General features: G+C 46.4%; 1 protein-coding gene across 1 annotated transcript in view; it reads left to right on the top strand.

Annotated features, from left to right (window-relative positions):
• The window catches only part of LOC138515385 (plasma kallikrein-like), a 98,160-nt gene that overhangs the window by 21,295 nt on the left and 61,564 nt on the right, over nucleotides 1-15,301 (top strand). The gene's annotated exons all lie outside the window — the stretch shown is intronic.

The raw sequence follows: 15,301 nt of genomic DNA, 5'->3' as shown, positions 1-15,301 counted from the left end.
GTCAATGTCAACTTTACACCTTCTGGGAGACAGTAGTCAGCCCCAGAAAATGGAGTCGGGGTTGGGAAGCCAAAAATCAACCCTGTGTCACTGCAATGAAGGTGCTGTGTAACACACAGTAAAAAGATTATGCCTATGGAGTAGGTGAGGCTCCACAGTCTGTGAACACAAAAAATGTTAAACACACAGCAAAAACACATAAGTAGCCCATTATGGTGGGACGGTAACCTCTTAATATAAGCTATGTCTGAGTTAAAGAATGGTGCATGGCACTGATTGTGATTATTGCAACCACATTCAATTTGATATCACACACGTGTCAGCTCGAGGGAGCCAGCTCAGCTGTGTATACTGGCCAGACCTGCTTGACCTGCCAAATGGCAGGTCAGGAAGGTAAATGGCCAGGCCTCCCCTTTGATCTCTTTGTGATGGTAGGTAAAGGCATCTGCCAGAGACAGCCACACTACAGGAAGCTATCATGGGCACAGGCGTCAAAGGAGCACACCTATTTAAAGGCAGTAGCCTCACAGCAGGGTGCTGCATTTCTAAAGGCCTTTAATCTCATTGGGAAGGGAAGGGGTGAGGTTAGTGTAGACAGACGAGATCTATACACTGGGGACAGACTTCCACCATTCTCTCTGGCTCTCTTGCTCATTCCTGTCCCTTCCACTTTCTCTAGAGCAAAGCACTTTGAGTGTGATGTCAGAAGGGCAGAGTCCACTTCTTTCAAGCACAGGGGTTGGATCCCTGAACCAGGGTAGCTTTAATCCTATCACCTATAGGCTTTTGCCTTTCAAAGAAGCGTTCTGCCACCACTTCTTTAGATGATCCTTTGTACTTCAACCCTGAAAGATTTAATCAGACCTCTGTTGGGAGAGTTGACTTTCAAGGGCCCTCCACCAGTGAGGTGAGGACTGAAGATCCAAGGCAAAGGCTAGCTCTGTTCTCTTCCCATCCCCAGGGCACATTGGGGGTGAACCTGCTGCTGGAACAAGTCCTGCCTCTCTGCCTGCCGCACTGCTGCAAGGACCTCCTCTTGGCAGAAGACCCCTTAGAGTGTGCATAGGCCTCGCTCTGCTGGGAGCCAGGGATCAAGGACTGAATTTGACTTGGACTTACTGCCTCCCGAGAGACAAGACATCCCAGAGCCCTCTGCTTTCTTGCATCAAAAGGATCGAAATTTAGTCTAGCCTGAATCCCCGCTTTACAAGCCAGCAGGATCCGGGTGAGCTGCCTTTGGCACTCACTAAGCTTTTCAAACTCAAACTGTTCATTTGAAGCTGTTCGCCACCGCACTAGCTGAGTGCATCATTGTCTCGGCTCAAACCTCAAGCTCCTTTGTTGCATCTGCCGCCACAAGCCACAGCTCATTCCTCCAGCATCTTCGCTGTAATCATCATCACCAGTTCAACTAATCCTGGTGGATCTTCGAGCCCCAATCATTGGACGCTGCATCAAACTGCTCAGACCAAATCTGCACACTAGTCACCAGTGTCTTCGCTATCCACTCGAACATCGGACTGACTCTCATGATCTGCATGGCATCAAGTACTTCATCATACCTGTCCGGCTGACCGGCGTATCCAGACACCAGCTTCTTCGAACTTGCCATCAAACTGACTCTGGTGACCCTCAATATCTGCTTGTCTCCCTGCATTGCCTTTGAACCATAACAAACACAGTTCAACCACTGATCGCCATGCTTACCGTCTAGGACTTCATGATTGCTGCACTTGAACAATCTTTAACTGCACAAACAGCACGGTATGCTATAGTAGAAACACCAAGAAGGTACCATTGACCCGTAACTGCCCCCTTGGCACATTTGGGCTAGAGAGACTGGTTAGTTCACCAGTACACCTTTTTCTCAAGACATCTTTATGCAAAGCACATTGTGGTCCTTGAAATTGCCTCTTCACCCCTGTATTCTTGCATATCCTCTATCCTTTCTGCATGGGAGTTTTTGTATAGTTGTTCTATTTAGTTTTTTTGCAAACGGTGTGTTTAATTAAATTATATATATTTTTTTATAGAACTTTGAGTGGACATTCCCTTGATTTCGAGCTGTAATCCTTTGCCATTTGTGTCAATAGTGAATCACATTCACACCTCTCCTAAGAGTATAGGTTCCCTCGGCCCGCGTTACCACGAAAGGCGAAGGAGGTACATCTCTCGACTGGTGCCTGTTTTACCTTTATGACTGTGTTGGCTCTAGGATTGCAGAAGTGTGAGGGCTGAGTGGGCGCTTTAGCCTCTACTCTTCTTTCTTCTCCTGCAGGATAGAAGTCAATTCAACACACCAGGTTACCGAGGCATACAAAGAGCCATGTCACCAAGGCTCATGGTGTTTCCATTCAGACTGCTTTCTTTTCACCTATGGGGAAAAGGGACTAGACCTGGCTGGAGTAAAATATGTTCTATTCTCTGAGCACTCATTTCCCCCTAACATACATGATACTTAAGATACAGTGAACTAATGGTCAGGTTACATTCTGCTGCAAGCATCAACGCCTTCAGTAATAGGTGAAGGCTCTGCCCAGTCAACATTGTGCACGAGGTAGCCACGCCATGGACAGGATAATGGACAGATTTTAAGGTAAAGTGAGGAAAAAAGGTGGAGACCCACAGCCATGTGACCCTTGCCCGCCTCCACAACTGATCTAATAAATAAAAAAGAGCTCTGTGGGCGTGAGTATTTATGTGGCTCTGCTTCGAATAAACATTGAGTGAATTTGCATTCAATGGAGCCCCAAAGTATCAGCAGCCCAGCTTGGATTGTATTAATGTTTAGTTCATAGTGCCTCAACGTAGTGAGCTGGCAAATAGCGTCCCTCCAAGAGCAAGAGACATTCCTGCCAGTGCCACCCTCATTTCATGAGCACGTGCACGTTTTTTTTATTACTAGGGTATATACTGAGCATCGGCCTAGCTTTGGGAAGCAACAGAGCACCTTTACATGGGTGTCATAAAGGCAATTGTCAACTAAATTGCTTTTGAATACTTTAATGATAAGCTTGACTTTATGAAAATATATAGGTATCAACTTTACAGCCTCCCTTGGGTATATGTGCAACACAGCTCTCTGCAGCAGATGTAGAGTTTACATTGAACTATCAACACATTTCGTTCTTTCATTGTATGTTTCCTCAGTCTTGTCCCTGATCTAATCTGGGAGATTTGCACCACCCATTTGTTTCCTGTGGGTTCTCATATGGGAGATCTGTATTCACTCAATAGGCAGGAGTGCAATAAGAGGGATATACACATGTATTGTGAATCAGGGTTAACAGTTAAGTCTTGAAGGAAAACTCCAGAGATCAAAGGAAACTCAGGAAAAATATCTCTGTTCAGATGAGTAGCTTAAACAGAATCACTTTGGTGAGGCTTTCAGAGATTGAGGAGGCGTTTCCATAGGAATCGGGAAGCTAAGGTACAAAGAAGGCAGCAATATGCCCAGGGGAATGCCAGAGTAGACCCACAGGAAGAGTTCCAGTGCCAGGGTCAAGACCTAGCAGCCCCAGGAAGGAAGCAAGCTTAGTATGATTCGGGCCAATGTAAGTCCAAAGGCTGTGGAACTGGGCCTGCAGAATCCAATAACCACAGACCATGAGGACCTCTGAGGGTAGGTATTGTGATTAACCCAGAAACCCTGGGGCCCAAAGGTAAGTACTCACGTCTCAGAATGGTCAAAACAATCTTGTGAGTCATATATTTTCACTTGCTGGGGGTGAATGACAGGGCTCTTCATCAAGGTACTTGATCCCTGAGCCCTTCCTGGAGAGGGTGAAGCGGGCAACTGCCCGGGCAGCAGAGCTAAGGAGTTCAGAGGGAGAGGGAGGTGGCCGCATGAAGGAGCCCACCCAGACAGCTGCCTCTGAGCTCGCGGGTGAGAGAAAAAGTGAAGCATTCCTTTGTTAAAAACAAAGGTATGCATATTCCATACTGTTCTGCACACGCCGGGCACCCATCGCTCTTTGTGTTGACAGTCTTTAAAGTGGGGACAATTTATAAGTAATGTCTCATTTAACACGCCATTTTTTTACACAGTATGTGCTTAACATTTCAGTATTAAGAGGTGAAGATGGGGCATTGTTATTCTGAAGGGCAGAACAGCATCAGTTAGCTGACCAAATCTACCCATTCCTCCAAGAGAACTAACCTGCCAGACACATTTATTTTTAATCTATGTTCTTTATTTTAATGTCTTTTTATTTGACCAGGCCAACACATTTTTTTGTATATTACTTTTTCTCTAGACATGGTGCATGCCTGGTAAGGTTAACTGTCATTTTCTTGCTTAATTATTCTAGTCTGCTTTGGGACATGGACTAAATGCATCTGCTTGGCATCAAAGCTCTTTTCATTTCCTTAACAAGCCAACCACTGTCTAGCGCCCCCACCAGATGGCACCTCAATGTGACCAGGCACACAGTAGTCCATGGCAAATCTTTGCAGTGATGGGTGCAGCGATGATTTGTGCGCTGCTCAAGTCACCACCCTGTTGGTTAATGCCATCTATGTGGTGCTCCTCTATGTAACAGCACCTATCCTTGTTGTGTCTGATGTGGCCCATGTCCATACAATAGCACACTGGAATGTATGTGTGTATGTGGCTCTGACGAGCATGCCATACTGTGCCCACACTAAAGCAATCAAAGGAGTTGCCTCAAATTGTACGTGCACTGGGCCAAACGCCCTGTCTACACTGTCACCCTAGCTGTAGGCCAGCACTAATAAGAGATGCTAACGCCAGCTCTGTTAGATAAGACATGGACCTGCTCTTTATTGCAGTATGAACCCCTGAAGACTGCATAATGGCGAGGAGGCAGTGGCCGAGGAACTGTGGACCCTTTACCACGCATTAGAAGCTGACTTTGTTTAAAACACTTTATCAGCTAATTACTGGTTAGCCTAAAGTTTGTAAGAGGTACAATCCTTTCCTTGTGTATCCTTTCTGTGCTTTGTTTATTGGGTGTCTGTTGTATTGTATACTTTCCTGTCTATTTCAGTATTGGGGGCTGGGCATGCCTACACTGACACCTAGCTCCTCTTCATTTAAGATTCTCCAGAAACAAGAAGCTGTACCCCATTTGAGTGGCTGAGGTTGCAGCCATTCTATAACTGCATTCCAAAAATGTACAATGTCACTCAAAACCCGGCAGGCAGTGTGCCAGTATGGACAGTTTCAAACTGCCTTCAGGCAACTCCTTCCCTAAGAGTAGGTGACATAAGAACCATTTACCTGGGCAGCAACAGCTGTGTTTTCACATTAGGTTTCTTCTATAAACTAATTACAATGTAATGAAACCAGATTCCTTTGTGTATCAATGATTTATTGATATTGAGGAGGGGTTTTGTCACGTGACACAGAAGTGTACATTGGGAGTGACGAGTGCCAGTCAAAAAAGTAAAATGCCCTGCCTCCGAACACTCACCAGAGCACCTAAAACATGTTTTGGAGGCCAATCAATCAGGTTGCCTTAGGAACCAAATTGCCAAAGCTCCAGGTTCACTCATATAGGATGTGCAATGGCCTGTCCAGAATATGGAGAGTGCTGAGCTGGGTTCAAAGTGAGTCCATGTGTGCCAACGGCTATTTTAGGCCAAAGAAACCCAACGCCCCAGTGAAGGATTTAGGAAAATATACTAGTACCCCCATGTCTACCAAAAAAAGGAAATTGGCCTACACATGTGGCAAATAGACTTGCACCCCTGGTGAAGCCAAAGTGGAGGGCTTAAAAACACCCCTGTACTACCATAGGATGATATACTAAAGCAATGGCTACCATCGCATGGGGAATTCAGTAGGAGTCATTCTAATGTCAAAAAGAAGCCAGTGAACCAGAAAACCAAATAGGAAACAATCCAAAAATCACACAAACATGGAATTCTGCCTTAACACATTGTTGCTTTGGGTTATACAAATCAGGCTCTTATACCATATTGGACTGGTTTTTAGGTTTCACCTTTTCTGCATCTTGTCACGCCATTCCGAGTGCTGTTCTTCCACCAAGCTAGGGGTCTCTGTAGAAATGTAGGCTCTGACTAGGCCCTGCTCCTCTGGCTCCTCTCTCCCTTTTTCTTTTACTTTCTTCCTATACTCCTCCATGCTCTAGTTCTCCCCTCCTCCCACTTAATTCCCCCTCAATTCTCCTTCATATTCCCTTTTTCCTTCTTCCTCCTTAATTCCTCCTCTCAATCTATTGTTCGCCCCCTCTTTCTTTTCAGTCTCCTTGTCCTGGTAACACCTAGTCTCTTCCACCTCATCTTTCAATGCTCTCTGCTCCTCCTTCTGATGACTCCTCTTCGCATAATCTTTCAAATCTCCCCCCTCCTCCTCTTGATAACTCCTCTCCACCTCATTTTTTATCTTGCTCTGCTCCTTGCCTGCTTGTCTCTCCACCATGCAGTAATCCTCAGCTGCTGCTCTGTACTCCGGTCTACCACATTCTTCTTGCGTCCTGCCCCTTATTATGCTCCCTTGGGATGATCCGTGGATTGCTTGGATGATCAGCCGGTTAGGATCATGTGAGGGCTTTCTGACTGGTGCTCACATCAGGGAACTCCAAATCTCTCATGTGTCAACCATTTGTGATTGGGGCCTGGCCAGACTCCACATAGTGGAATTATTTGAACCATTGATGGCATCTTGGAGTTGGATGCCCGCTGCAGCAGTCACCAGCACTTGGCATTGCCAGTCCTCTGTTATTCTCCCATTCGATCAGTTGCTGATTTCCGGATGTCTGTGAGGCTGTGTGTGAGTGGGTGCGTGTAAACGGTATTTGCTAGTTTGTGCTGCTTTTCAAATGTTTGCAGCCAACATGGGCTAGAAGAGCAAATTCCTTTCAATGTTCAAACTGTCTCGTTGTGGGCATATGGGTCTCCGAATCTGAGGTGGAAATCTTTGCTCTATAGAGGCTGAAATCTTTGCTCTTAGCCCCAAATGTAGTATTCTCATTGGGCCATCTGCATCCTGTTTCCCTCGTGCCCTGTGGCTGCCCTCAATGGGCCCACTACCCTCACCATCCTGAGAGGCCAAAAACCTTGGGGACATCTTCGACTATGCTCTCTCCTTCACCTCTCATATCTTGGACCTTGCAAGAAGGCCCACTTCCAGCTTCCCCTCCTTAGAGGCATTGTCCCTTTCCTCACCTTTCCCCAGAAGCTCAATGTCTCCAGAGCTTTGGTCCTTTCTAGGCTGGACTACAACTACTGCATCGTCCTTAATCTCTCACTTCCCTCCCTCTGCCCCCTTCAGCTAATTCAGAATAGGGCTGCAAGGGTTACCCTTGGCCTCAAGCCCAGGGATCGTATCTCTCCAGCCCTAAAATCTCTCCACTGGCTCTCTGTGGCTGCAAGGATCAAATGCAAGACCCTGTGCACCATCCACAAGGGTTTCCGGGGCCCTGGCATCTTGATAAATCCAACCTTCCCTCCCTAAATACATCGCTGGTAGAGCCCTTGGCTCCTCTAACTCCAACTCTCTACTTGTCAAATGCTTCTCCATGCAAAGAGTGGGGGTGCAGGTCTCTCCCTTCGGCTGGTGCCTCTCTTTGGAACAGCCTCCCAGGCCCTCTCAGACTTGAACCTGACATCCTTCAGTTCCTGAAACTTTTCAACACTCTGCTTTTCGCTACCTCTTTACCTCTTTCCCTTCCCTGCTAAACACTCCACTGCCACTGAAACTGATGGCCTGGCGCTTCATGAATCTTACTGGACCAGGCCCTCTGCCCAGTCAACACCAGCAACACCCGCCACTTCAGCACTGCCCTTTTAGGCCCCCTTTCCTAGCAGTTTGCCTACCACTCTGGGATTCCTCCACCCTAGCACTTAGCCAGTGGCCTCCCTTGGCTCCCCTTGGCACTTCCCCCTGGGCTCCCACCAGCACTTGTCCATAGACTGCTCCCTCTTCACCACCCCTCCCTTCTCTGCACTCTCTTCACTGCATTTGCACATCCGAATGCCACAAGGCCTAGTAGGACAATGATTGTATATATACCGTTCTGCCACTCCCCTCGTTCCCTCCCCACTCTGGCTTGTGGCGCCTGGAGACACCATTCTGTTGTATAGGCGTCTAATAAATGCTCAATAAATAAATATATAAATAAAGCATCATCTCCGAATAGCAGGAAACATATTCCACTCTCCCTGGTGGCGCTTTATCCAGGTTCTGCAATTGCTCAGGATGCCAATGCTCTGACCCATACCTCCACCAGCGGGCTCGCCTTTGCCGTGGCCACTCCTAGACTCTCCCATGCAGTCGATATATGTCTGGAGGTGCCCGGGTATAGGAGGCTGGATATGTGATTGGAAGGTTGGATCATGAAGCAAGCAGTGCCCGGTCCACAGGGTCTTACCAGTCCCATGTACTGGCCTCCACCTATGGACTCCGTCACATCTCCCTTTCATCCATTCTCCCCTATACTATCCTTCTCTCCTCATCCTCACTTGCACTCCCTCCACCTTCTTCCGTGCTCCACTCCATTTCTTTGCTGCTCTGGCACCCTCTTTTTCCTCTTCTCTCCCCCAACTCGCTGCTGCTCTGCAATTCTCTCCTTCACTTCCCTTCACTGTCCTCCACATCAACCACTCCATGCCCTGATCCCAGTTTATTCCATCCCCACCTTCCCCACCCCCTTTTAATCATTAGCCCATTTTTGGCATCCGTCACGAACTGGACATTTGGAACCAAGAAGTACGCCAAGATCTGATGCTTGATGTTCAACAATTGTATTAGGGGCTGTGTACAGGGGTGGGCCAACTTAAATATAAATCTGATCTTCCCCAAAGAAGTAACAAAATAAAGGTGTGCCTCCACCAACAAGTATCTCTTGCAACGGCCTTCCCAGTATCAGAATGAGGGGTCAAGGCAAGCTTTTGAGTCTTAGTTGTCACTGCTCGAAAGTTCCAGAGGAGTTACCTCATTCCTCCTTCCAGTATGTAGCAAACCCTTTTTCTGCTCCTCCGAGCATAGGTGCAAGCTTTCCATGGTCCTGTACCTTAAGACTAAACCAGTTGTTGGTGTTCTCAAGGACCCTTGTGTGTCTCTTAGAGATTGTGTTGGAGTCAGCAAGGAGAGAGGCAAAAGGACCAAACCCTGCTAGCCTTCCTTCCTGTCTCTGCTCTTCCCACCAGCTCTCTGAACTGTCACTAGGTTCCATGACCCCTGCTGGAACCTCCTCCTGATGGTTAGACCTGCCTAGGGCCTGATCTGCCCTCCACATCCTCCTACATCTAGTGCTACCCTGCTTCTGGCTCCTTGTCTCTCTTTTCAATAAAATCCTGATCTTTTCTCTCTGTTGCTTCCTTCCTTCTCTTCCAATGCTCAATAACCCATGGACAATCTTCGTCACTCTCCTCATCTGAAGACAAATCATTCTCAGTCTCCTCATTCTTTTCATACCCCCCCCTCCTGCTGATTCCCTACTGTCGCCTTACCACCACCTCGACCTGTCCCCACCACCTTCCACTCCACTCGGGGTATTTCTTCCCTCTGCTCACTCCCCACTCTGAGGTGTTATCAAGCTCTTCCCACTTTGTGGCTCTCCGCATATTCCCTGCTCTGGGGCTCTTCTTCATACTTCCAACTCTGGGTTCTTCTCAGGCTCTCCCCACTCTGAGGCTCTTACTCCCACTTCCCCTGTGAGGGCTTGCTCATCTCTGTATGATTCACCATCTCCTTTTTCACTGTTCCTACTACTGCCTTCCACTCCACTCCTGATTTTGCTTCCTCCTTCTATTCCTCTGCTGCTTCTACTACCTTCCATTCCACTCCTGGTTTTGCTTCCTCCTTCCATTCCTCTGCTACTTCTACTACCTTCCACTACACTCCTGGCTTTGCTTCCTGCTTCCATTCCTTTGCTACTACTACTGCCTTCCACTACACTCCTGGTTTTGCTTCCTCCTTCCATTCCTTTGCTACTACTACAGCCTTCCACTACACTCCTGGTTTTACTTCCTCCTTCCATTCCTTTGCTACTACTACTGCCTTCCACTAAACTCCTGGTTTTACTTCCGTGCTCTTTCCCTCCTTTCTTTCCCCCTTAACTCTCACCACTTTGTCTTCTGTAGAGATCACCTCCTCCTGCTGCCACTTCTCTAGCCCCCCTCTGCAGCCCACTCCTGTCTCCAAAGTCTCTGCAGCATCACTCCTCTCCAGCAATCTTCCCTCCCCAGTCCTCTCCAAACAGGGGCAGCCGTGGAACTGGGATATTTGGCTTATGTAGCAACATGCCCCATCCCTGTTTAGAAAAAGGGCTGATAGCCTCGGTCTGACTATCAGGAAGTGAGAGAGCCCAGCCAATCCCAGAACTCACACTCTTTATCTTCACAGCTGCAGACTAAGAGGACTGGGCTATATCTATAAGAACCCTGGTGGCCATTTTTAAACTCTGTGTGCAGGGAGAAGATGAACAGGCTGCTTGTGTGGAGGATATCGTGCTTTGCTGCTGTCGGGAAGGCAAGAGTGTTAGGGGGGTGTAGGAAAGCCCCTCAACACTCACACCAGAAAAAATGCAACCGGCTAGGGAAAAAAGCCCAATACACCTCTTGTAAGGATAACAAGTAGTTTATTCCTAGAATATAGGAGTGCACCAACAAAGAGCTCTGCTGCCTGCGAACGTTCTGTCTAAATCTGCATGAGCCGCACATTACAAAGGTAGATAGCGTCATCAGTGACATCATTACATACAGTATAAACCCACACAGCTGGTTGGTAAGACCCTATACATAGGCAGCCTGCTCCATAGGGGATGCCAGCCCATTGGTCCCAGCCCCTTCTGTCCATATTCTTCCATGTGGGTGATGCTGTAGTCGTCATCGGTCATGAGGTGGCGGGTAATTGGCAATTATGTACAAAATAAACAATACATCAATATCTATGAAGCAGTGCACCTGGTATAAGAAGACAGGGGCCCAAGGGAAAAGCTGAGGTCATACTAATTCACTTGATCCCAGATAGGCCGGCACCTCTTCAAGGTCTTCCACCCTCGCTCTGGGCTACAATTTCATCCCTCCCTGTAGTGAAGTGAAGGCAAGAAAGCCCTGCTTTCTGATCTTTCTTGATCGATCATGGGTCTAACAGGTTGGCTGGTTCCTTGTAATTCAGAGGTCTTAAGGCTAGGCCATTTTGGTGCTATAATTTAGAGTTGGGATTGGTGGGGGTCGGAGGCCGCGCCCTCCTTCTCGTGGGATTGTATCGTACAAAGACGCTCAGCCCTCCTCCTGTGGCCTTGCAGGGCACATTCTTCTCAGAACATGAAGGCTGGCAACCTTTAAGACGATGAAGGTTTTATAGATCTCTTCAGCTCTGGCCTTTTTCATCAGTGCTTGGGATACAACCTATTAATTTCCTCATGTACGCAGCCTGTGATACTGGCTGCAGCGCCACGTTTAGGCCTTATGTTTCAATATGGCTGCACTCCTGCTCTCCCCCAGCTGTTTATTTTCAGCTGAGGGAGTGCTCTTAACTGTGAAAGGGAAAGGGAAACTGTTTCCTTTCACAGTCACATTTCCCCAGCCGTGCAAGCTCAATCAGCCATGTAAGGCTGCAGCGGTTGCTTCCCCAGCCTCGCATGGCTCATTGGAAATGCTGGCTGGGGAACTGCACGTCTGTATGTGCAAGGTGGCACTCCTGCGCCTCCTCGCACATACAGACAGAGCAGGCTGGAGTGGGGTGTCTCCGGACCCATGCTCAGGCCCCTTGCATGCATGTGCAGGAACCAGGAAGCTACCTGATTCCTGTTCATGCTTGCAGGAGGCTTGAGCACTGGAACCTCCTGACCCGCGGCAGAAGGTAAGTTTGTTTATGTTCTTTTAAAAAAAATGAAATTATGTGTATGGATGTGTGCATGCTGGTGTTGTTAGGTGAATGCATGATGATAGATGCAGGTGTGAATGAGAGAGTGCATTCTGTGTGTATGCTGTGTAAATGTGTGTGTTTTTATGTTCGTTTATTTAGTATTTAAATATGTGTATGGATGCATGTATGCTTGTGTCATGAGTGAGTGCATGATGGATGCTCGTGTGAATGAAAGAGAGCTTGCTGTGTGTATGCTGTGTGTGTATGTTGTGTAAATGTGTGTGTTTGTATGTTTAGTTATTATTTAAATATGTGTCTGGATGCATGTATGCTTGTGTTATAAGTGAGTGCATGATGGGTGCTTGTGACTGTTAATGAGACAGCAAGTGCTTGCTGTGTGTGTGTGGTGTGTAAGTGTGTTTGTGTGTGTGTGAGTGTGTGTGTGTGTGTGTTTGTGCTAGTCCGAGGTGATTTTGACAAGTGGGAATAGGAGGTTTGTACAACAAAGGTATTTTAAAAATGCCTTTGTTGCACAAACCCCATTCCCACCGACCAAAATCATCTGTCCGTCTGAGGTGGTGTGGGGCCCAGGGGACAGGGATGGTATTTTCTTACTGGACATCTATGATAGATGTCTAGTAAATAAGACAATACCAGCCCGATGCCCCCCAGCGCCTTGCATACACACATAATCTCCCAGTGCCTTGCATACACACATAATAGCTTTGACTGTGTGTGTGTGTGTTGGATGCTGTGAGGCCCAGGGAATAGGCATGGTATTTGTTTACTGGACATCTATGATAGATGTCTAGTAAGAAAAAACATCCCTGTCCCCCAGTGCCTGGCATACACACATAACCATATTGATTGCCTGCATGTGTGAGGAGCTCGGGACACAGGGGAAAATCATGTCATTTTTGTTACTGGGCATCTATGATAGATGGCCAGTAAAAAAAACATGCCTTACCCCAGTGCCCCCCAGCACCTCGCACTCACACATAATCACATTTATCATTATTGTGATTATATCTGACTGCAAGGCGTTGGCACACCATGGAGCTGGCATGGCATTTGTTACTGTGCATGGTTGAAAAAGCAAGGATGATAAGTGTCATTATGAAGCAAGACTGGCATTATTTAATGCAACCAGTCTAACCATTTAATACTGAGGAATGACATTTTGTATTGGTCATCTTTGATAAAACAAGCTGTATCAGTGTTATTATTCTTACTGTGGCATGACATTTTGTATTTGGCATTTTGGTAAAAACAAGCATAAGTGTTATTTTTGTAGCTAGACTGGCATTCCAATGCATCCAGTCTAGTCATTTCTTATTGTGGTATGACATTTTGTATTGGACATCTTTGGTAAAGAAGCATGATCAGTGGTATCATTCTTACTGGGGCATGACATTTTGTATTAGGCACCTTTGGTAAAACAAGGATAATTGTTAATATGTAGCTAGACTGGCATTTCAATGCAGCCAGTTTAGTCATTTCTTATTGTGGTATGGCATTTTGTATTGGGCATCGTTGGTAATGCAAGCATAATAACCGTTATTATGAAGCTAGACCGTCCCCTTTATGCACTTAGTCTATTTCTTATTGTGGTATGTCATTTTGTGTTGGGCATCTTTGATAAAGCAAGCATGAAGGTATTACGATGCAAGACTGGTATTTGTTATGCTACCAGTCTAGCAATTTGTTTTACTGTGGCGCGACATTTTGTATTGAGCATCTTTGATAAAGCAAGCAGGATCAGTGGAATTATTCTTACTGTGGTATGACATTTTGTATGTGGCATCTTTGGTAAAACAAGGTTAAGTGCTATTATGTAGCTAGACTGGAATTTTAATGCTGCCAGTTCAGCCATTTCGCATTGTGATATGGCATTTTGTATTGGGCATCGTTGGTAAAGCAAGCACGATAAGTGTTATTATGAAGCAAAACCGTCACTTTTATGCACTTAGTCTAGCCATTTCGTATTGCGGGATGGCATTTCGTATTGGGCATCTTTGTTAAAGCAAGCATGTTAAGTGTTATTATGTAGCTCGACTGCCATTTTAGTGCAGCCAGTTTGGACATGTTTTCATACTTTGGCCTGCATTTTTAATGGTAAAGCCAACTGTAGTATGTTCTTATGTGGGGATACTGCCATTGGCAGAACAAACATGGCCATGTGCTCTTATAGTATCCTTACTGGCATTATGCACAAAGAAACATGCAAATGTTCTTATATGAGAATAATAGGGTATAATGTTGCAGTCAGCATGGAAATGTATGGGCACAGACTGTGTGAAAATGTTTTATACTGCCACATATTGTGGGAAAAGGCATCATGAACATGTGTTGGAGAAATGCTCCTGTGCACTGTTGATGACTTGCATCTATTGGATTTTGTTCATGAGTTACCCTACAAAACCCAATTGCAAACTGTTTGTCTTTTTACACAATTTTTCTTGAAAGTGTGCACTAAAATGCACCATTTTCACCCATTATTTAAACATATTCTCGGGGGAGAACCCCCCAAACACTCCTTGAGTGCTGTGGGATCCCTTGTTACGCTTGGTCGCTCAGGCATATCACAGACACCAGACTCCAGTTAAAAAATGTGCCAGCCGCCACTGGTTTGTTCCTATATTTGGACTACACCTACAAAGCATGCAATAATGTGATAGTGTAGAGGGATTTAAGAGTGCCCCTCTCCCTCCTGGTCTCTTACAGTACTTCTCACAGCTTCTGCCTTATCCTAAACCGCTTGGGGTGTGGGAAGATTGTCTCCCATTCCCAACAGCTGTCTGCAGGGATGTTAAGATTTCCTCAATGGTCTCCCTGTCCTGGAAGGGTTTTACTGTGGTCTCTCTGTCCTTGAAGGCATCCTTTAATTTCACTGATCCGTACTGGTTGGGAGGAAGGGTATTGTGGGAGATGTAGTCCACCTCAGGGTGGTTTCCTTGTACAATTTCGCGATGTTTGGGCCCTTTGACAGGTTTTCAGATATCTTCCCTGTCTTTAGTGACAGGGCTGGGTATTTTGCCAGGTTAACACTCTCCTTAGCCCCTAATTCTTATTCCCGGTTCCAGGTTTTGTTTCTGGTTCTGAGGGGCATTGTGGGAAATTGATTTTTCTTTTACTGGTTTGTCTAGGCACCCAGATTGTCTTCTGGCTCCTGGTCACTAGACGAAGGTACACAGATGGGACTTTGTCACACATCCCCCTGTTTTGCAACTCAGAGCTATCCAATGTGTCTGTTGTAGTATAATATTATGTCTGTCTCTACTGTACTTTTACCCTTGCAGGTCTTTATAGTCTGTACTGCGTGTGAGTAAAGAGCACCACCATTGTGATATTTTTGTATAGCTGTACATAGGCATTCCTTTTTGTTAGCACGTACTGCACTGTGATGGTTTGGACACTTCCTCTCCTCACCTACAACTCTTCAGAGCATAGTCTGCCTCGTCTAACTCTACCTAAGTCTAAAGGGGGGATGATGTCTGCTGT

This window comes from Ambystoma mexicanum, chromosome 6q, assembly GCF_040938575.1.
Source record: "Ambystoma mexicanum isolate Mex_15411 chromosome 6q, UKY_AmexF1_1, whole genome shotgun sequence".
NCBI classification, from domain to species: Eukaryota; Metazoa; Chordata; class Amphibia; order Caudata; family Ambystomatidae; genus Ambystoma; species Ambystoma mexicanum.
The sequence above is the reverse complement of the archived record's forward strand: the minus strand, read 5'-3'. Positions and strand labels throughout refer to the sequence as shown.